A 23,680-nucleotide genomic window follows, 5' to 3' on the forward strand; every position below is an offset into this window, starting at 1 on the left:
GCATGCATGGTGGCTTTGCTCATGCGACTACTGTCTTGTGCAGCCCAGTATTTGCGCAAAGGTAAACTCTCACAGAGAGGACTTTTCAAGGATTGGTACTGACCTGAAGTAGGCCTTATTATGTGAGTGGACATTCATAGAGTAGGTCTGTAATGCCCTGGTTGCTTACCAGTAGTCGTCACTACTCTGAGTCCTAGTCTACCTCACCATAGTAATTACATAATGATCTTTTGCAAAACTCCCAAATCAAAAGTTAGCTTACTAGCCTCCCATCCCTCCAATATGGAGGACTTCATTTCCTCCTATAAAGAGGAAGTTCACCCACAGTGCATCCTGTCTCCCAAGCCACAACAAAGAAACATGAAGCCATACACAACAGGGCAGGGAAGGATGGGAAACTATACTGTGGCGAGGAAGACTAGGACTCGGAGTAATGAAGATTACCGGTAAGTAACTGGGGCATTAACTCTTCGTCCATCTTGCTCACCACAGTAATTACATAATGAACACATACAAAAGCAAGAATCGGCTTCATTAAGAATGCAGTGAAAAGAGACACTAATGGAATAAACTGTAGAACACAGTCCAATTCAAAAAGAAAACAAAACGTTCCCACACAGAAACACTACACCAAAACATAGTGTACAACAGAGTCAGCAAATGACATAGATGTCCCCCACCAACCTCCAACCGGAAGAGGACCATATGGTAGAAGGGGACGTCCACAGGGCGGCAACACCAACACCCACCGTGGACAACCCCATGAGAGCAAGTGAACAAGCAGCAACAGAACCAGCAGACCTCTTCTGAAACAGACTAGAACGCGGCCCAGGGGAGCAGAAGTCCAACAGAAGAGATGGCATATTCTACCCCCAAGAGTGGAGTCCGAGAGAAACAACCAAATGACACTGGGACAAAAGGCACAAAGAAAACAACTACCAACAAGAACGGCCAAGTCTGGGATACGCAAAACAACCACACCCAAAAACACACCCAATAGAAGGAACAAAACCCCAACCCTTGAGAGAGGATCAGGACAAAAATACAGGGAGCATAACCACTGCACACCCATGGGAGCAAGATGCAACAAGTGGAACAAAAGTGGAGGGGAGCCTTAATTCTAACCCAGAAGTCAAAAGCACAAAAATATAGGTCCAAACACTGGAAGAGAACCCACCACACCAATGCGTCAGGCAGACAAGATGGCCACCAAAAACACCACTGCAAGGGCCAGGAACAACAGTACAACTGACTCAAGAGGACCAAACTTCTCCCTTTGCAAAACACAGAACCCCAAAGGCAAAATCCCAAGGAGGTGCCTCTGCCAAAGATCTAGGGGGGCACATCCCAAAAGATACCAAAAGGTGGTCCACAAAGGGTACCAGAGAACCAACACAAGGGGAAACATCCTTTACAACGCAACTTTTACTCCGCACTACCATTACGACGCAACTATTACAATGCAAGTCATTACAACGACTTGCGCTGGAGGGCGCTCTAGGATATGGAATAGTTTAATTACTATCCAACACCTTCCCTGCTATCCACGGGGACTGGAGTTGGAATAGTAAATTAAACTATTCACTATCCAGCGCCCCCCAACGCAAGTCGCTGTAACGACTTGTGTTGTAAAAGTTGCGTCGTAATGGCATGCAGAGTGAAAGCATGCGTTGTAATGTCATACATCCAACACAAGGACACTTAAATGCCCCCAAGATCCTCACATATAGCCAGAAGAAAGGAAGAGGCCAACTTCAACCCAAAACCAGCAGACCAAAGAAAACCAGCACTCGCAAGGTTCAACAACGTAAACCCCCAAACCCATTTGAGCACACCAAGCCACTAAAACAACCTAATGCGGTGCAGAAGCACACCAGGCAGAAGGACGATGGGACAGCTGAAACAAAGCAGCCCCAGCTCACTACACCATCCAGGTATCAGGGCCAACCCCCCAACAACCATGCCTCGAGGCGCAATTGCTGCAAGATGGTGCCTCGAGCCGTGGACCCAGAAGCGGGCACAGATGGTCAGGAAGCACCCAGTGGGTCAAACGGCCAAGACTAATAAGAAGGGAGACCACAGGAGCCTCCGCCATCCCAGAACCACCAGAAGCACAGAGGCCCAGACCAATCCAATTACCCGCAATTCACAGGGAAGCAACGGAACTGGTGGATACACATACAACAGACGCAGAGAGCAAATGAAAGACATTGGGACCACCTACCAACCAGGCAGGTAAGGAAGAACCAAGTAAATTCAAGGCAGCCCAGCATATATCACAGATGTGAACTAGGCAAACCCCAAAAACCAGACCACTCAGCAAATGCAGGACCACAGACACCGGCAAGGAAAAATAACACATTGAGGGAAAAAACCCTGACAAAACATGCCGCCACTCAACATATCTTCTAGGGAAAGAAAGCGCAAACAAAGACCAGAGTAGCATAACAGCCTATTAACAAAGGACCAGATGCAGACAACAGTAGGAACAACATCCAGGTGGGCAAAAACATCAAGACCAAGCTGGAGGCCTACCAGACCCAAATGTGACAGTATGACACAGGAGGGGCAGATGCAAGGAGCCCCAGTTGAACATCTCCCAACGCCCAGAAGCAGGAAGGACAGGCAGGCAGGACCCAATACCACATTGTCGGAGCCGACAAATCCGACTGATCAGGACTCCCTGCCCCGCAGGAGAGCACCCATCAACATAACGTCGGAAGGTGTAATATGAAAAAGTTGGCAGAAAATGAAATCACCACGACCAACCACCAACACAAAATCTCCCCCACCTGCGCTATCACCCAAAAACCCTGAGGGGAAACCAGAGGACACAGAACCAGTGGGAAAAAACCTGACAGAGTAACAGACAGAGACGGCCCCAAGGAATCATCAGAAAGGAAGCAGACAAAAGTCCCTGGAGACAAAGCCAATGAGGTACCTGGGGAGACAGTAGTGCAAGCCACCCCTGAACCCCTATCACCAGGGACTGCACTTGGGCCACCAGAAGCAAAACCAACCTGGCCCATGAATTGAAAATCCACACAACGAAATGCAGAACCTGCGGCGGGACCAGACCAGACTACTCAAGGGGCACCATGGCACCATGAAACCATAACATAGTGCAGACCCCCACAGACCAGGTGCACCACTGTCGGAAAAAGAAGCAAAGACCAGCAAGGCATCCAGATAAGGAAGAAAATAATCCCCAACCAATGTGAAGAAGAGACAGGGGCTCGAACTACACAAGAGGAAATTGGGATAACAATTGCAAATCCACCACAGGACAGAGAACACCAGAATGACCAACTCCAGAAAGAGAAGAGAAAATGACTCTCCTTCCCAGAGAAGGATGAACAGGAATGAACGCACTGCCGACCAGGGCCAAAGGGAGCCCATCCACAAAGGCCCACGACAATACGCACGACAACGCGCAATAAGAGGCCCAGCAAAGAATAGGGAAGACCCACAAGCCAACCAGGAAACTTCTCCTCAATACATGAATCACCCACTGCGGTGTCACATCGTCTGCCCAAAATAATGGAAACAAGAGAATACCAACTGCCCACCGGGGGCCTACCCCTGACACTAAGCCAGCGGCTTGGGTGGACCAAGAGGCAGCAGCCGCACACTGAATCCCATTTGCCAATGTTGGCAGGGGTACCCCAGCTGGAAGCACCAAAAGCCCTCATAGAGGCAGCAAACAACTGCCCCACAACCATCACAGGGTCCAACATCATGTGAACCACAGTTGCCCACTCAAACATGTCCACAAAGGGGGGGGCAAACAACCCAACCCCAGAGAAAGAAAGGACACTAACACCCCTGGACAACAACAGACCACCATGGCAAAAACCAACACAGGTGCAAGACCGCCATGGACGACCCTGCAGAAGATGCAGCTGCAACCAGGTAGTCCAATAGTGCCAGGCAACTGCCCAACCTGCTGTAAAACAAAGCCAGGGCAGAAGAGAAGCCTACACCTCGATCCAACTGTTCCGGATGGGAATGGAGAAGCACAATAGCGACAGAAGGGAAGAAGAAGGAGAGGCAGCCGCTCAATTAACAAAATAATGGAGAACCGCCACACACACACCAATACGAACAGAGTCCATTGCATCAGTGTCAACAGAAACAAACACCAAGGCCATCTCCCACCAACACTCCGCAATATGTGTAGACAGAGGAATGGAGAGGTGTGGCAAAAGCACTTGGCACAGGTCGCGGGGAAGAGTACACATAAAATTCTAGCAAAACCACAGCCTGAAAACTCATGCACAGCCCAATGTGTTGGAGGACCACTGTCGAACAGGACACAGCACACACCCAGCAAATGAAGGGGCTGTACAGGAGCAATCCCACTAGACCATATTGCAACTGACACAAAGCCACTGCAACATACTCAGATAGCATCATCAGGATATGAATCCATGTCCATGCAACCAGAGACACAAGACATAGCCCCTGCACCAAAGAGTCTCTGTGGCCCATGTAGAGGCTGCCAAAAGATAGAGCATGCAAACAGACATGCAATTAGCCCAAAAAGGGCCTGCACAAGTAGAGTTCATCCAGAAAATCAACATGCTCCCAACCATCTATCAGACACGCGACTAGGCAGTCGGCCGGAACTAGCACAATCAGAGTGCCTGGTAATGAATATCCAGAGCTGGACAAAGCGGGACCGGAAGCGATGCAAGCACCCTTGAACTGCTCAGCAGCACCCCAAACATATAACAAGGAGAAGCACTCAAAACTGAAAAAAGCACCCAGAGTGAGTCTGCCACAAACCCCCCACTCAGTCCACTACAGCAAGACTCCCAGGCAAAGCTGCATAGTATGGCCAGGCGGAACCAAACTCGCGGGCCAAGGTGGATTACCACGCATTAACAAGAGAATGAAGCTTGAACCGTCTCCTCCATTCCCTCGCTGAGTCTGCTAAAGCAAAACCACATGGTGGGTAATGCGCGACTGTGTCTAGGATACCGCAACCTTCCCCTAATCCCTTGCTGAGTCTGCTAGGAGCAAGACTGCACATTAAAAAAAGATTGATAGCTTGCCTGCATTTAGCTTGGACAATGCCAAAGACTCTGACAATCTCGTTACAGTAACCACTTAGATTATGAAGCAATCCATAACAGTTCTATGAAAATCTATTTTTTATTTATTTATTTCTATTAATTCATCTCGTTGATTTTTTTGTTTATAAAAAGAATTTCCTTATGTTAACTTTGTTCATATTTTTATGAAAGATAAAAAACCACATACAATGATAACATATATGCATTAATCAGTGACAGTAGATAAATATAAATACGACAAAAGGAAAGTTGATGAATGCAAAGCGGCAGATGTGGACTACGCGCGTTTCGGCATTTCATGCCTTCCTCAGGTAGCCGTCTATTGCTCTAGAACTGAACATAACAGACAATATAACATTATAAAGTGGTTACTGAAACATATTAAATATAGTAAGAAAATTCAAATAATTATTTGACATATAACATATCTTATCTTTCATGAAACAACTACCCCGGCCAGGCCAGGCCGGGTGTGGCAATCCGCCCGCCATCCTAATGGGCCCCTTAATGTCTTTGCCTAAGAGTGAGACGAGTGAGCGTTAACTTCTTTAAGTGTCTAGGAAGATCGGCCATAAATAGATTAAAAAGGCATGGAGCAAGTACACAGCCTTGTTTCAGACCAGGCTTAGTTTCAAGACGGCGGGTAGTACTTCTGCCATCTCCGATTTTGATCTGAACCCATGTGTTGGATTATAACAATTTCATCATATCAAGCAATTCCTTTGGGATACCCCAATCTAAAAGTTTAACCCGAAGTCAATTTCGAGGAACAGAATCAAAGGCAGCTTTATGGTCGACAAAACAGATATATAACTTTTGCTTTCTATATTTTGCCCTATCCCTTAGTAAAGTCAATAAAATCAAGTATGTGCTGGTTGATTCGCCTCTTTTAAAACTGGTTTGGAAAGCTGGAATTAGTTTATTTCTTATGGTCCAGTCTTCCAAGTCTTCAAGGAGGCAACTCGCAAAAGATTTTTGCCTCCACATCAGTTAAAACAATTAGTCGGTAATTTGCAGGATTGTCTTGCTGACCACTTTTAAATATTGGCTGAATTATGCTTCTTTGCCATGACTCTGGAACTGATCCAGATTTGATAACATCAATAAATAAAATTGTTAAAACCTCTGGCCAATGCTTAAGATTTGCTTTAAAAATTGAATTTGGAATCCCGTTAGGGCCGGGCGCTCCATTCGATCTGATCCTGCTCATTTCTTTTTTGACTTGCTCTACATGCCAAAGCTCCATTTCTTGAACTCCGCCTGGGCAATGAGTGGGACTTTGGAATTGGAATTGGAAGGTTCTTATATAGCGCATGGCTACTCGGGAGCATCCCAGCGCTTAAGAAAGATGGAAGTTGATGCAGAGACTAGGAAAAAGAGAAGGATGGTTTATGGCCTGGGAAACAATGAAGTTTTTAGTTGTTTTCGGAACATCAGAAGGCTGGGTTCTAGACGGAGTGATAATGGTAGGGCGTTCCATAGTTTTGCTGCATTTCGGGAGAAAAGGCGGTCCCCAGACCGGGCTTTATTGGTCCTGGGCGTTATGAGGAGGTTTTGATGGTTGGACCGAAGGTGCCTGGTTGGAATGTATGGTTTGATCATATCCTTCAAAATGGGGGGGCCGTTCCCCTGAAGTGTTTTGTGGACCAGACAGAGGGTCTTGAAATGGATTCGCTCCTTTATGGGGAGCCAATGTAAGGCCCTTAATGCAGGGGCTGCGGTGATACGACGGCTGGTTCCGGTGAGTAGCCTTGCTGCAGAGTTTTGAGCTATCTGCAGTTGGCGGATCACTGAGGCGGGGGCTCCTAGGTAGAGAGCATTCCCATAGTCCAGCCTAGAAAGAATGAGGGACTGGACTATGGTTTTCTTCGCAGTTTCCGGCAACTGGGGGAGAATTTTCCGGATTGTTTTTATTAGACCGAAGCACGTAGCCACTGTCTTTTTCGCCTGAGTTTTAAAGGAGAGCTCTGTGTCAAGCCAGATCCCTAGGCTTTTTATCTCCGCTTTGGGGGTGGGTCCGGGTCCCATACAGGGAGGCCACATGGAGGGGGTGTCAAAGGAGGCCTTTCTTCCGAGCAACATCAGCTCGGTCTTTCCTCCATTCAGTTTTAATTGGGAGGCATCCATCCATCCTGCGACTTCAACCAGGCAGCTACAGAGATTGTTTTGAGGGGGGTCTGCCTGGGTGAGTGAGACTACCAGCTGGGTATCGTCAGCGTAGCTCACCAATTGGATTCCAAAAGGGGCTACTACCTCTGCCAAGGGTGCCATGTACACATTAAACAGTGTGGGGCTGAGGGAAGAACCCTGTGGCACCCCACACTGCAATGGTATTGGGAGGGAGCAGTTGGTGCTCCCTCCCAATCCTCAATGTGTAACACTGATTGGTCATTATGCTGGACAGAACTGTGTGTTCTGCCTTCTTTTCTACTTGATATGTTTGTCTTCTGGCAAGCAATATTGGAATAGAACTGTGGGGCTCAGGGTGCAACGTAAAGTTTATGGATGGAAGATGCCCAGCAAGATTCATCTATATTGGTGCTATTCCCCCTTTTGCAACCATTTTCAAGATTGTTAATTATGCCCCAGAATAGTTTTGGATTTCGAGTTTTGCATGAAAAATTTAATTTGGCCCATAGTCCTTCATAATATGATTGTTTGGCTTTCCGTAGTTCGTTTTTCTATTGTTTTCGGGAATTTTTTAATTTATGGCTTTCCAAAGTTTTTTGTGCTCCATTCGGTTTTCTGAAAACTGCCCTAATAGCTCTATTAAGCTCTCTTTTTAGGCAAAGAAACCAATTATTATACTATCCTGATTTTTTTGTTGTCATGATGGAGCCTTTTGATGATGTGGATGGGGGAAACGCTCTAAAAGTGAAGCACGCAGACAAGGCCAGATATCAACCATGGATTTCCCTTCTTTTTTTCCTCCAGAACTTTGTAAATTAAAAGTTTGAGAAAATCCAGTATTTCCTTTTGTTTTTTTCGGATGCCATACTAGCCTTTTAAGGCTAAAGGCTATTGGTACAATTTTCAGTGATCTCGCTTTTGGTAGATGATCCAGTGATAGTGCCAAGGAGAATATTGTTAGAGTAATTTGATACAGTATTGTATTAAAAATAGTATTATAAAATTTATAAAAAAAGAATGTGTGTACATAATATTAAAGATTTCCCACAGTTAACAATTAGTATCTATGGTCAAAATTGTCTTTGTACTTTTGTAATGAAATAAGTAATACTACATGCATTAACGTCTAAACGTCATACGGAGGATCGGAGGGGAGAAGAGAAGCATGCATCATAGCTGTACAGGTATGAAAAAGAAAAGAATATTAATTTTATAAGAGGAAATGTTTAAAAAAGAATGAGAAGAGGGGATAGGTTACTATTACGATTAATTTGTAAATAATACAGGAAAAAAACGTGTTGTACTGGTATGCTTAGTAATTTTGAGCGAACTAAAAGCATTTTTAATAGATTTCAATACATTTGCGAAGTAAAAGCATGTGCAATAAATCATGCATAGTATTGGCAATTGCGAAGTAAAAACTTCGTAATAAAAACGTGCGCAGTAACGGTATGCAAAGTAACAACATATATTCGTGACAGCTAACAGTGTTGTTTCCATACTACTTCCAGAACAGAAGCCCATTTGAGTAGGATGTAAAATTCTGTAATTATCCAGGAATAAGGGAGATATTTGGTAACTGACACAGAAGAGTGAGGAGTAGAGAGATTGGCCTGTTATCTACTGCTCACACAGGATCAAAGGATGGTTTCTTTAGCAAAGGTCTCACAGTTGCATGCGGTTGAAAATGTTGGTCAAGACCAGAAAGATTACAATTCCACCTTTCATAAACATGTCCGGAGGTGCTGGATCCAGTAAGGGATCCTAATTTTACAATTTTTATTAGCCCTTCAACATCTTCCTTTCTAACCTCCAGGAAGGCTGACAGTTTCTCCTTTGCCATTCCATCTAGATGCGGTTTGTTGGCAGAGCCACTAGGGACTGTTTCCTCAAGCAGAGTGGTGCAAATTAACTTTTTCAAGAAAATAATTTGTGTGTGTATTTTATCGGGACTCAGAAGGTAAGGGACAGCCCTGATTCCTGGCGGGTTTCATAAAGAGTTGACTATTTTGATTAGCTCTTTTGATGAGTTAGTTGCATAGTCAATCTTAGTGCTAAGAAAAGAGGCTCGAGCTTCTTTTATGGCATAGTGGTATTTCTTTTGTGATTTCTTATAGTTTAGTATGCTGATTTCATCATACTATTTTCTCAACTTTCTTTCTATTCTTTTCTATTCTTTTTTTAAATCGATTAGTTCCATCGTGAACCAAGGGGCTCGAACAAGGTGTTGACTGCTCTTATGCAATCTCATAGGAATTAGTTTGACCTAAAAGTTCATTATCCAATCCCCGAACTTTGAGTAAATGTCTTCTGTTTGTCCTTTAACTTCAGGTATGTAATTTAAGAGGGAGGTTTACCAACTAGCTGCATTCAGTTTTGACCAACATCGCCTGAGTCTTGGACGAGTTTGTTTTTATTTCCTACCCTGTGGAGATGCAATGGAGCAATGGGAGCGCATCTCTGGCTTTATACCATCAAGAAATGTGAACAGCTCAAGTCTATGTCTGGGAAGTGATCTGCAGTTAATCTGATCTGTATGCCTTTTTTAGCTATTATCACTAGAGTACTTTAAAGTAACCTTTTGTTTTGCTACCTCTATTCTCTCCACATTCTGTTTACATAAACTGCATGTGAGGGAAGCATTCCTAGGATATACTATATGATATCAGTCCTTATCCAAATGCTTTCTTCTGCCCAGAAGCTTATCTGCATTTTGGGTGAACGGGCAGGGGTTCTAGTCCCTGACCCCTTCTGGGCGCAGATGGGCACATACAGTCTTGCACCAGTGGCACGAATTCTCAGATCCATGTCTAGGAGAGTATATTCCATGAAACTCTAACTTGTGTAGACATTCAGACATTGCTCTTCAATGCTCAGAAATACACCTGCATGTTAGCGGTCCAGCAATGTAGACACAGATAATATACCATCAATTTGGGGGTGCAAAACTCAGAACAAAGATGTTTTGGTGGAATGTCACCCACAGTGAAGAACATTTATGGATTTTCCATTAATATGTTGCTACACTTCAGTGGTTCCCTATGTGGCAAATAGAATCACTTCAGTGGAAAATCCACTGATGTTCTAGCTGGTGTACAATCCTAAACATGTCAAACCTCCCACCTTCAATTTGACTGAGTTATAGTGTAGTTTTGGTGTGCTTGCTGATTGAGGAATTGTCTGTATACGGGAGTCACATGCCAACTTCATTTTGCTGTGCAGCTCCACCCCAATTGTGAGGGTAAATGTTGCACGGACACCAAATGTCATACACTTAAAAAATGACATTGAAAGATTTGAGATTCCTGTGATTGGACTCAGTAAATAATAAAAATAAACAACGCCATCAGCACAGCATAGTATCAAGTGATTTGCCCAAAAATGTAATAAGAAAATACAGCAACAGATTACATGCAGGTTACACTGGTATATTTTGGTACAGGGGTGGTGAAGGGAAACAGAACCCTAGACAGCTTGACCTTTTAGAGATTAGGGAGGATTATACAAGCTCGAAAATTAAATAACAGTTGGGAGTTTGACAGTTCAGGGAGTGCACACTGATGAATGAGGAAGTGAGTTTGGGGTTATTGGAAATTTGGTTACTGATTGAGTGGGGTGAAACCCTACTTAAGCAGCAACCACAATTCCTATTCGGGTGAAACACAAGCAAACCCCAAATTAATCTGCATTTAACCCTCTGATAGCTTAGCACAAAAGCGGTCAGGTTTAACTTAGAGGCAATGTGTAACGTATTTATGCAGGAATTCAAACAGGAATAAAGTGAAAACACAAAGAAAAAAATCCCACACCAATTTATACAAATAGAGTAACATTTTATAAATTATTTGAGATCAAAACAACAAAAATCCAATCATAAGAAGTGGAGAAAGGCAATTTTAAATATTTAAGTGACAATAGCGCCTAGAAGCACAAAGCACCAACAGTGATTATCTGGGCATGCCGGACTGGGACAAAGTCACAAGTTCAGGCTGACCGTGATAGAACGCTGGCATACAGGGACCAAGTTAGCCCCGATAAACAAATTACCCTAAATCTCGGTTTGCGTACCATTGCAAGATCCCGCGTCAAGTGTGCACGATGCAGTGGCTGTTCTAGGAAAGCTACGGTGCTGTGATGTGGAGTTCTGCATCATCCTCAAGGATGCTGTCAATGAGGGACTTGGAATGCGAAGTCCTGAGTCAAAGATGCGCAGCGCACTGTCGGGTCTGAAGAAGCTGCGGCCTGCAATGCAAAATCCTGGGCTATTGTCTTGCGTGCCATTTCATGCTGTGGTGGTGTCAGGAGAGTATCTTTAAGTTCCCGGTCTTCACAGGAGCAGAATGACAGTTAAACCCAATGTCCCTCTCCAAACCCCTCCAGTCTCTAATAATGACCTAACAAGATTTAAAGAGGCTCCAGGGGGGAGAGGGGATGAGTAGGTAAAAGAGGAGACTGCTTCATCCAATGCCTGGTGCTAGTACGAACCTCCTTGTCAAGTTCCTTGTGGAACTGTCTTTTCGAGAACAGGAATTTCAGCACTGTAAAACAAGCAAAAACATCAACACATTTTTAACCTGATTACGTAAAACCTTCTACCAATTTTAGTACATTATTTTTTACACTTAAGGGGCCAATTACGATGCTGTTGGAAAAGGCTATGACCGGTGGCGGGCGGTCTTTCCGACAGCATCCTAATGTGCCTGTTGGACTCCTTCCCGCCCGCCTCTTTACATTAGAGGCAGTTGGAAATAAATCCGACTGGTCATTCCGATTGGCTCTCTGAGCCCGTCCGCCTGTCGAAATGCTGTTAGTAATCCCAAGGAAACCTCTTTCCATCCAAGGGATTACAACGTCAGATTTCAACAGCTTTTCTCTGCCGGCCTTTCTGACACAGAAAGGTTGTCAGAGCTCAACTTTGGGGGCCCACAGCAGGGCCCCCATTGGTGCACAGCCTCCAGTTGGTTGCCCCTGTTGATTCCTGCAACCGAGGGATGACATTTTACAATGGAAGCATGTATTCCGTTCGGAATACATGCCCCCATTTTAAAGTATAGGAATCCTACCGAACACTGTTTGGTCGCATCCTAATTAGTAGGTCGAGACCACCAACCGGGTGTCAGTCGGTCCCATGACCGAGGCAATGTCGGGCAGAGAAAACTCCGCCCGACATCGTAACAGGGCCCTAAATATTTGCATGCACCTTTTAGACTTGGCGTTTGCTCCTTATCTGTTCCAGAAAGTTAGAACTTTATGTGTGTACTGGAAGTATATTTTATATCATATTCAAATGAATTAATGTACATAGGACCTTGTGTTTAAGAAAAAGTGACAATTAAACGTCTTGCTATTCCTACTTGCATCAAATTAGAAACGCTTATGTAATTGCTATTCTCTCGAATCCCTTTGCATATCACTATATCACAAGTCTCTGTAATTTACTTTATTTTTAAGAATACTTGACAACCAGTCACAGGATTTCTCTGGTAAGTATTTCCACTTTTCTATTAATTTTGAAGGAGTTCGCAATGAGAGTTAAGAGGAATAATGGAGTTTCTGTGAAGTCTTCCACAGCAGAACACTGCCAACGAGTGTGCATATGTCTGTAGTTTTATCCAGAAAATGACTAACACAGCTTTTTGAATGCAGTATCAAGAAACCAATCCCTAACACTAATCCCCCAGACAAGAGCAACGTGGACTAACCCTAAATCCTACTCTAGCCAAGCCTGTGTCAAGGAATGCGCTACTCCATGAAAAATCTTCAGTGAAGTGCACCACTAGTGAGGCTGCAAGTACACTTCACACCGCTCTGCTGCTATCGAGCTACCATGGTAACTTTCTGTCAAGGTAGGCTCCATCTTAAGAGACCATTTTTGCCATAAGGATCTCCAAGATAGCCTTTTGTCTCCAGTACCCAGCTGGTTAGCTGATTTCACACCTTCCATTTGTATTGCACTCAGAACCTGAGTAGTGGAGTCCTGGTTAGTCTCACATTTCCTTACAGACGGTTCTAAAGCGACTGCAAAGAGAGGCGTCATTCTGAGTGTGTTCTGCTCACAAGAGCACAGCTGCCCTGACACAGCATCTTCAGGCCCAAAAAGGGACAGAAATGTGGATGACATTACTTGGGGAGGGGTACTCGCAGCAGGCCAACTGCTGGGTTCAAGGTGGTTAGAGCCTTTTCTGTCCCAGAGACTCTGATCAGGAACAACCAAAACCTGTTGCACACCAATGAAGAAAGTACAAAAGCGATGTCTCAATGGACATATAAAAGTTCAGGTATCCATTTTCGTAGACAAAGGAAGACGAAGGGTAGTACGACTCCTCTTTTATTGTTATGGATGGCCAGCCGACACGTGTTGCGTCGTAAAGCAATACAATACTTAAACGACTCCTCAGCGCTGTAGTAGAAGGGTGCAGTACCACAGGTCGCTTAGCCGGTGATACTTCCGACCCGGCCCCGCTCGAGACCAGGTAGACTTATTTCCAATCGTAGTATTAGTTAGTTCAAACACAGTCTAATTCTCATCAGATTCGCTTGTGAGTTGAGTGTTAGGTGCTCTTAGTTGACCTCGGCAGGATGGGTGCGCATGCACTGTGGTTCCGTACCCGGAACCACAGTGCAGGAGCACCTATCCTGCCGGCTTTTCTCCCGCGACTCGGGATACCGCTGTTGAGCTTTCACATACTCCACATCCGAATAAGTTACTGCCTTGTCTACTCACAATACCGCTTCAGAGAGGTCAACTAAGAGCACCTAACACTCAACTCACAAGCGAATCTGATGAGAATTAGACTGTGTTTGAACTAACTAATACTACGATTGGAAATCATTCTACCTGGTCTCGAGCGGGGCCGGGTCGGAAGTATCACCGGCTAAGCGACCTGTGGTACTGCACCCTTCTACTACAGCCCTGAGGAGTCGTTAAAGTATTGTATTGCTTTACGACGAAACACGTGTCCGCTGGCCATCCATAACAATAAAAGAGGAGTCGTTGTAGTGTGTTTATCTAGGTACCTATATTGATACTCCTATTTCTGACCCTTGTCCGGTTATTAATTCACTAATGTCCATACAACGGCACAGAAACCCGTTTTCAGATTAGGTCATAGCGCATGCTGTCACATTAAGCAAGCACTATCCCTCCAGCCCCCTAGAAAGCACACCGAGTTCTCAAAACAAACCAAACCTCCAGCAGACCTGGGAAATCCCCCGCAGCTATTGATTTGATTTCGCTCGAGAACTCCTGAAAAGAATGTAGGAACGACCAGTCCTTATGACATTCTTACTGATGTCTTATGTCCATCCTTACGTCAAACTCGGCACCTTTCAGGTATAAATATACCAACGCTGCCCTAAGCAAACACACGGTGGTGACGAGCTTGGAGCAGTGCTACTTGCCGGAGAGCCCAGCTGATGCAGGAAGCCCACGGACGCCGCCCCTCCCTTTTGACGCGCTGAGAGAGACGCTGCCTTTTCTCCTGCCGAGAAATCCAGCCTCCGGCGTTTCCAGCCGCCCTCGCGGGTAACTGGGATATCGAGTCCTGAGACAGAGATACCAACCCTCCAGCCTTCTAAATCCCAGGCACTGAACTGACTAAACCCTTGCAGAGAATTCTTGAGTCAGATTCTTGGCAAAACAAACTTAACTTAAACTGCTACTTATTGTCTCCCGCCCAAGTATTAGGCTTAGGTCAGGTACACCGGGGTAGGCATAGTTAGAAGCACCAGTTAAGTACGATTAGTCAAATGTATATATGTATGTATATCTTTTATCCATTTTAAATATCATATGGCTAAGAAACCATATCAATGCTTTTACAGTATTATTTTATAATCCTGTTTTTACTGTATGCACTTTACCTAACTATAAGTATTGCAATAATAGCGATTCATTTCTCTTGTATGAGAAAAGAGACTGATCAATAAATAACATCTTTTATTGAAACATGCCCATCTCTTATTTCTCTACATACTGGTGAAACTAAGAATGCACGTACTGACTGAGTGAAATAGTTGTCTTTTGTTTTCACACGACTCTAGAGATATACTCTTGATTAGGGGGGAGCAAAGTTGTCATGTTCTATGGTTGTCAGAAACTAAATCCCTTCTTGTCTATCCAGGGAGGTTAAACTCCTCCTTGCCTATTCGAGAAAGTTTCTAGTGAACTCTGAGCTAGCTGGCACACATAACTTTAAGTCTAATATCGTCAGTAGAAGACCTAGTTAACCACAGTCCTACGTCTATACTATTGAAGATATTATTCCAATGCGCAGAGCCTATTGGGAATATAGGAACTACACTACATGGCGCCCAACGCTTTGGATAGGCGATAAATCTAACGCAAGACATTAGAGTAACTCAGTCGTGCTTTTTCACACAGACCCCTTTTTTTCCCATAAAAACTCCAAAGACGTCTGGAGTGGGTGAAAGGTCAAATCCGCCAAACTTAGTAGGAGGAGACTCCTATGTATAGTTTTTGGTTTATTCAACGTTGAAGGATACAGTGTTCCAAAATATTGTGCACCTAATCTTTGTTTCCGTAGAAACCTGATCTGCAACAAAAACAAAAACCTTGCTGTCAGTAGCGATGTCAGACAGCGAGGGAGAAAGGGAGGCGGCTAGAATAGCAGCTCAACTCCTAAAGGATGACACAAGTCTCCTGCAGACTGACCCGGACGCATTACTCATCCCGGTCAGCATAAGAAAAACTATAACACTTAAACTTATAGAAAATGGACTGACATCAAGAGGTGGTACAGTCATATTCGTAATTGAGGCACATGAATATCGGCAGACAGAGGTATTCTATTCATGGATAAACTTTCCAGCAGCAAACGCTGTAAAAAAGGAATTCCACTATTACAAGATAGAGGAACCTCCGGATGAGTACACTCCTTTCGAGGAGGTGGAAATACCACTAAAATACCAAGAGCACCTGCTCTGGTTTAATGGCGCCCTAAAACATAAAGATCACATCACCAGGCTCGGTCCACTAGGTAGACCAGGAGCAACGTGGCCGGTTCTAGCCAGCTACACACCACATCCAGACATTGAAAAAATGTCAAAACCAGAACTTTTAACACAGTTAAAACAACTGATTAAAATACACAGGCAATTAGTCCAATATGTAATGCGGACTTCAACAGTCCAACCAGCTATTAAAATTCCACAGCTGACCCCTCATCAGGGGAACACAAATAAAATAACACCACAGAACATACAGTCCTGTCTAGGTAAAGTACCCATTAAAAGGGAACAAATTCTATTCTGGTTAGCACAAAAAATCACTCAAATAGAGGCGGTATTTCCGGATACCACCCCAGTTGAAAAACACAGAATTCTGACTATCTGTCTTCCAATGGGGATCGCACCACATGTGGAAGACTGTGACACTTGGGGCACAGTCTTTGCTTCCATTTACACAAAAACACATGGTGTTCCGTCCATGTCGGTTATACCAGAGGTGCTAAAACAAATTCAAAATGAATACGGTCCAGAACCTGCTTTAACTCTGGGTATGAAATTACTGAAAGACTTCAAACAGGTCTCGGCAATATTACTAGCAAGCATAAAGGGGGAAGCAGCAAATGTGGCGATCCGCCAAAGATTGAAAGAAACAGATATAGCAGAACAACCTTTTGAACTTGCCAGAATCATAGAAAAATCCTATGAAGAACTAGGAAGAGATAGTTTGGGTGGGAAACCAGTGAAACCCCAACTAATTGAAAATCCTGAAAAGGTATTTATTAAAAATAATCTAAACACTCCAAAAAAGAGCTGGGATGGAAATAAACAATCCACTCCCAAAGAAAAAAGATTCCAAACCAGAGGAAGGTCTCCTCGGCGGAGAGAAAGATCTCCGGATCAAGGACACAAGTCTCCCCAGAGGGAGCCCTCTGAGAAAAAATACAACCTTAGAAATAGGGATAATCTGAAGAAACCTGATAGATATCAAGATATTGATACACGTCCATCTCGATCTTTTCAGACTTCCTCGCAGAAATCGGAAAGAAGAGGACGGTCAGAACACAGGGAAGAGCACGTCAAGTCCAAAGACAAACCAGATGATACATATCGTCTAGTTTTGGACTACAGACACCTTAACTCATGCTGCAAAACGTTTGCGGTACAAAACTCACACAGTGCCGCACTAATGAATAGCATAGTGCGCAAAAAATACAAAACAACATTAGACATCTCTAATGGATTCTTTTGTCAAAATATAGCACCAGAAAGCAGATATTTTACCGCTTTCTCAATAAATGGCTCACAGAAAAATTTCTGTTGTTTGCCACAGGGGTTCAAGAACAGCCCAGGATTATTCTCAGTGAGAGTAACAGAGTTACTACAAATGAATGATGATGAGGCATTATCTTATGTCAATGACATCTATCTAACAGATGATGACTTGGATACTCACTTGAAAAGAGTGAACACCATAATACTTGGGTTCGCAGCAGAGGGTTACAAATTCAACTTCAAAAAGTCAAGAGTTGCCCATCCAACTATCCTATTTTTAGGATATGAACTATCAAGTGAAGGCAAAAGCCTGGCAGACAATTTCCTAGAGAAATGTGCTGTAATCCAAGCACCAAGAACGCTGAAAAATTTACAATCAATTCTAGGTTTCCTGAATTTCGGAAGAACTTACATTATAAATTACGCGGAGAGGGTTAAACCTCTCTATGACCTAATAAAACCAGATTTTAAAAGAATCAATTGGACTCAAAAACACACAGAAATTTTGAGATCTTTACAAACAGACATGTTAGTTAAAACAAGACTGCAAACACGCGATAACACACGCAACCTTGTAATCCGAGTCATCCCAGGAAGATGCGGATTCACATACCTAACCTCTAATGAGGGAGAAACGGTACCAATAGCATATAAATCTCATTTGTACACAGAAACTGAAAAAACATTCAGCATTAAGGAAAACATTGTTCATGCGGTCCAAACAGCTGTAGCAAGAGAAAAAGACCAAGCTGACGTCAGACGGATTAATGTTGTAACAGCAGAATCAGCTTTTGAGGCATTAATAAGCCCATGTAATTTACCTAATATGGCATTAAATCCAAAATGGTTACAATGGGGAAATTCCCTTGATACAGACAAAGTAAATTACTACTTTGGACCGAACATGAAAAAATAAAAAAATTTAGAATATGAAAGAGAATACCCTCTGCCAATGGACATTCTGCCCATACGACAATACGCCTGTGTAATATATACAGACGGACATGCTCAACCCTCGGTTTGGGGAGAGCGAGCATACAACGCCACATGCGAGATTGTAAAAAACGTGTGGCGCGGAGGTAAATTGAGACCTCTGGTGACAAAATCACACTCGGTAGAAAATAATTCAGAACAACAGACTGAAATAATAGCGTTAAGAATGGCGTTAGATAATGCAGATTGCGAATTCCCGACACTAATAGTGTGCGATTCGTATTACTCCGTCAAATCATACAATAACGATTTACAGATATGGATTCAAAACAACTACAAAGATGACACAGGTGCCACAATAAAGCAAAAATCGCTTTGGGAACAAGTAGTTCTTTTTCAGAAAGAACTACCAAAGACTCACGTGATGCACTCACTGAGTCATCAGCGTGATGGCGTTCACGCTGCAGGGAATTCATTGGCTGAAACAGCCACAGCGGAAGTAACTAAATCGGCTTCCGTAGCTACAAAAAAGCGTTCGGAAAAATACATTGATGGGGAAACAATGCTGGCGGTGAAAACGTCATCAAAAGGCGACTGCTCAGCGCTACCCATCACATATCCACTCAATTATACATACATAATCGATGCAAACTCCGTTCCTTTTGCTCAAATCCCTGGAGTGGGGGATAGAGTAATTCCAAACACGAACACGAGAGGCTTGTTAATAGCAGACGCACATATGGGTGAGGGTCTTAGACACCTCAAGCTCAAAGATTCTCTGGAAGAATTGCAATCCACATACTGGTGGCCAGGAATGAGTCTGCAACATCACATATTTGCAAAAAAACTGTCCAAACTGCAACAGAGATCGCAGTGGCGACCGAGACGGTGTTTTACCATGGCGGTTCGCTCAAGACGGGATTGAACAATAAATATATAAAACCCAGTATGATTAATGCGTCAAATTAACATATAGAGACTATCAACACTTAAAATATAGACCCCAGCTCTCGGCTGACGTCTGAACTGTTATATAAAGATTTGCGAGTCTAAAATGGCATATACGCATGGAGCATGCTACATTCTGACCAATGTCCTGCTTTTAGCTCTCGAGCTTGTGGGGGGGCATGGCCAGCATGGGCACTGCATTGCGGGACTCTTGTAACTTCCTTCCTGAGGGAAATGGGATGGTATAAAGAAAAAACCAAGGCATAAAGCAATCTATAACGGCAAAGGTATTAGGTTCGGGAGCTGGGTGGGTCAAACATTTAATAAGTGTCCAACGTAGTCTTAATAATCTGCCAAGAAATTCTCTGAGAGGTCTCAGTCCGTACGAACTATTGTTTGGGACTAGATTGTTAATCCAGGACCTCGATAGTCAAACTTCAGTGGTTAAAGAAAAATGCTTTGATATCAAAGATCGTTTGGCTATTTTACAGGACTTAAACGAAACAAGAAAAGACCTGAGCAACATAAAGTTGAAACTACAGCCAATAACCACTGAGGAGAAACCACCTGTCCCAGCAAGGCCTGTCTGGATTCCAAAAATCGGGGATCTGGTCAGAGAGAAGATCGCGGTGAAGAAGGAATTTGGGCCTTCGTACAGAAAAGCAGTTCCTGTCTTGTCTGTCAACGGTACAAGATCAGTAGTACTACCGCCCCTTGCTGGTAAAAAGGAGAACCGAGTTGTATCCATCGACCTGGTTAAACCACAATCATGTGGCCGATAACAAGTAGTAGGCCAAGTGGACTCCCAAGAAGTAGCAGAACACCAAAGTTTGCTACAAACACAGAGGTTCAAACGGAAAGACTAATCACAATCGATAAACCTACAGTAAAAGAACAAGGACTATGCAACAAAGCCATGGAACTTAAACCTTTGGAAACCCAAATCAAAATCTTACATCAAGAAACACCAATTTACAATGATGTAACCACAGACTATGCTAATGAAACAAAGAAAATTCCAAAAACAAAAAGGAATCCAGAAGCAATTGAAACAATTGACAGAACAGCATCAGGCTACTTCATCAACTTCGATGATTTTTCAGAGGATCTGAGTGAACCTGAGGAACAGCCAACAACAAAATCTTTTAAAGACAAAGCAAAAGAACTCTTTCATCAACTAAAAAAAACCTATCTGATCTCTCCATGGATTGAACTTTGGGTGGCACTAGGAGTATTCATCCTCATACTTTGGCTCATCATGGTACTATGCTTGGGACATTTCATTGAGGGAAAATATGTTACAATGGACACAGCAAGTCAGAATATCAACTTGGTCCTGAAACCGCACAAATCTTCACACATCGAGAAAAGAGAACTTTCTTCAGTGAACTTCACAGCCAATCCTATACCCGATGGGGTAGCATGGGACAAAACTGATTACGAAATCTATGGTCCGGTTGAGCTCTTGAAGTATCCTCATCAATTCAAGATTTCATTGAGTGACTTTGTAAAACCAAGCACATTCGCTGATGATTGGGACTTTGAAAGTATTAATGATATGATGTCTGATCTAGTGATGTCAGCTAAATTTACAGAACATGATTATTTACAGGGTTCATCTAATTATGACCAGATGTATTGTTTTAACCACTATGGTAACCATTATCTGCATAAATCTGCCCAACCTAGAAATGTTTAAAATTATAATCAATGGGAACATTGTGCAACTCCACCAAAAGGCAGTTCGAAAACTTTTTATGAAAAATATTCATACTTTTCAGGTTCAACACAAGCAATGCAGAAACATTTTATTTTAAATTATCAAATAAGACAGGAATGAAAACGATGCTTACAAATACAAAATTAATCTATTCAGAGACATTTTTTGAAAATATGAAAACATTCGGTTTTGATTTCTGGAACAAAAATATTGAAACAAAGACAATCTGGGGTACAAAAGATTGGCATGTACAAGGTATAGAATCATTATTTAGAGCCTGCATGATCCCAGAACAAATTATATTCTTGAATGATACAATTCAACAGACGACCTGTCTTGGCCTAGCCAAAATCAAAGACTTAAATAAACCGTCTATTCCAAAACCAACACCTAACAGTAATAGCACTACGGATGTTGAGATAGACGTATCCTATATTTTTAACCAAAACAGAACACATCCTGATTGGAAAAAATGGTTGATCTGGCCCACAGACACAAATAACTGTCAAGATAGATTCCTGAACAAAATACAGGGGTTCACATTGACCAGGCCAGACCCTAGATACTCCCAAAGACAACATCCAGGGATAGTAACTACTTACAGTGTAGGGAAACTCTGCCTCGAATGGCTACAAACATCCACACTGTCAGAAATTAAGCAACACTTAACTTTACTTAAAGAAGGTGCTGACTTGCGTGATTTCATCATGGGACCACGCAAACAGCGTCAAAAACGTTTCATAGCGGCCTCTATATATGCAGCTTACAACGAAGCTTGGAAAGTAACTCAAATTGAGACAGCAGAAAAAATACGGGAAATTGACCGTGTTAATTTGGAAAAATCACTTTCTGTTGTAGACAATGAGTTAATGACTCTATCTTCCAGAATATATTCACTGAACAGTATTGTATCTTCTGCAATCGATATAATAGAGCAAGACTTACTGATGTTGCAACACGGTCAGTCTCAATTACGTTCTATTGTACAGCTTGGCTGGACGTTACAAAATCTGCGTTCAGGCTATGTGCCTTGGCGTTTAATCAACATAACGTCACTATTTAATATCTTTAACCTTACTGATAAACAAATCAGTCTGGCACAAAAGGGTGCCGACTATACAATTCTGAGCATTGAAAAACTTGAGAGATTACCATTGACAATGTCAGAACGACCTGTCATTGAATGGATAATACACGGAATCATAACTATTCCAATAACGACTTTCCAGTTTCAATACTGCCAAAAATATATACAGGCAGGCCAGTATGAAAGGTTGGGTAAAGGATACATTAAGTCAACATGGAACTTACCCTATACACACATATGTGTCAGTAATAAAGGACAGAGTGTATTTCTTAGTGGTAATAGTTGCGAAAAATCACTAAGTGGTATACTTCTGTGTAAAGGTATAAGTTTGCATGGGGCCTGTGAAGGAACTTCAAATAACCTTTCATGTCTCCAGTTAGGCACACCTGCAACACAAATAGAACCATTCTTTAGAAGACTTTCTAACAGGAGTTACATTCTAATTGTAGATCACAGATGTTGTGGCTTGCTGCCAGGAAAACCTTATCTTGTAAGCGTGACTTCCAGGGTCATGTGCTGTGAAAGAGTATTGTTCCCGAATGATGCTCCAGACAGGGAGGGAAGGTTATGGCCCAGTTTGAAAATCTCTTCTATTCAAATAGATACTTTAAGCAGAATGAAGACTGTGCTCCTACAGACGCCAACCCATTTGACGTCATCAAAAGAAACGTATGATCTCCAAGTTGCAAGGACAACGGCAGAGATTCATTCAATGTTATCAACAAATTGCCCCCTACACTTCGCAGAAATGCTGAACGAAATCTTAAACATTTCTGATACAAGTGGTATCGCGAGTGTATTTAAGACAGTTTTTTCGGGACTGTTAACCCCATTCAAAGCAGTCCTGGGTATTTTTCCTAATTTCGTCCATTCCATCTTTGGCGGACTTCCACTCCTGTTGGGACTCGTAGCAGGCATTTTATTTTTGCAAGCCATGTCACAGACAAGACTCCAGCAACAATGGAATAAACGATCCTAGCTATCCGCTATCGGGACCGCATAACTAAAGTCCTTGGCTTAGCCCGGCTACGAGATCTAAATATGACCTGGTTTCTTTCATTCAGACCCATCTGGCAGAATTGTGTGATGCCTGTATTAAGATGCATGCCATGCGGCGAAGAATGCGTGTTGGACACCTGTCTTACACTACAATCGGACGTAGCATTGGATGCAGATACTTTATTGGGTCCAGTAAAGGCTCATGCATTGTGCTGTCCCCAGCGGCTACCAATCTTGATGACGGCATTCGTGGAGACTTCATCACTACGATTGAAGGGTAGTGAAGTACATGATGAAAGCAGCATCGACCAGGTACGACCTTCTGTGAGCAGTTCTGATCAAACCATCCTTGAAAGCGAACATGCGCATGACTGCATGATAGCGTCATTTTCCAACCTAGTCGAACTTTCACCAGAAGCTGTAGACTGTTTTTTCGAGAGTCTGTCTGAAATGATGTTTTCACCAGAACAAAGAGAATACTTTAAACAAACTGGCACACGGCGTTCCCTGAACTCTGAATTTGGCCTTCAGCTTTGTGAAAAC

Source organism: Lissotriton helveticus, chromosome 8 (genome assembly GCF_964261635.1).
Source record: "Lissotriton helveticus chromosome 8, aLisHel1.1, whole genome shotgun sequence".
In the NCBI taxonomy this organism is placed as follows: Eukaryota; Metazoa; Chordata; class Amphibia; order Caudata; family Salamandridae; genus Lissotriton; species Lissotriton helveticus.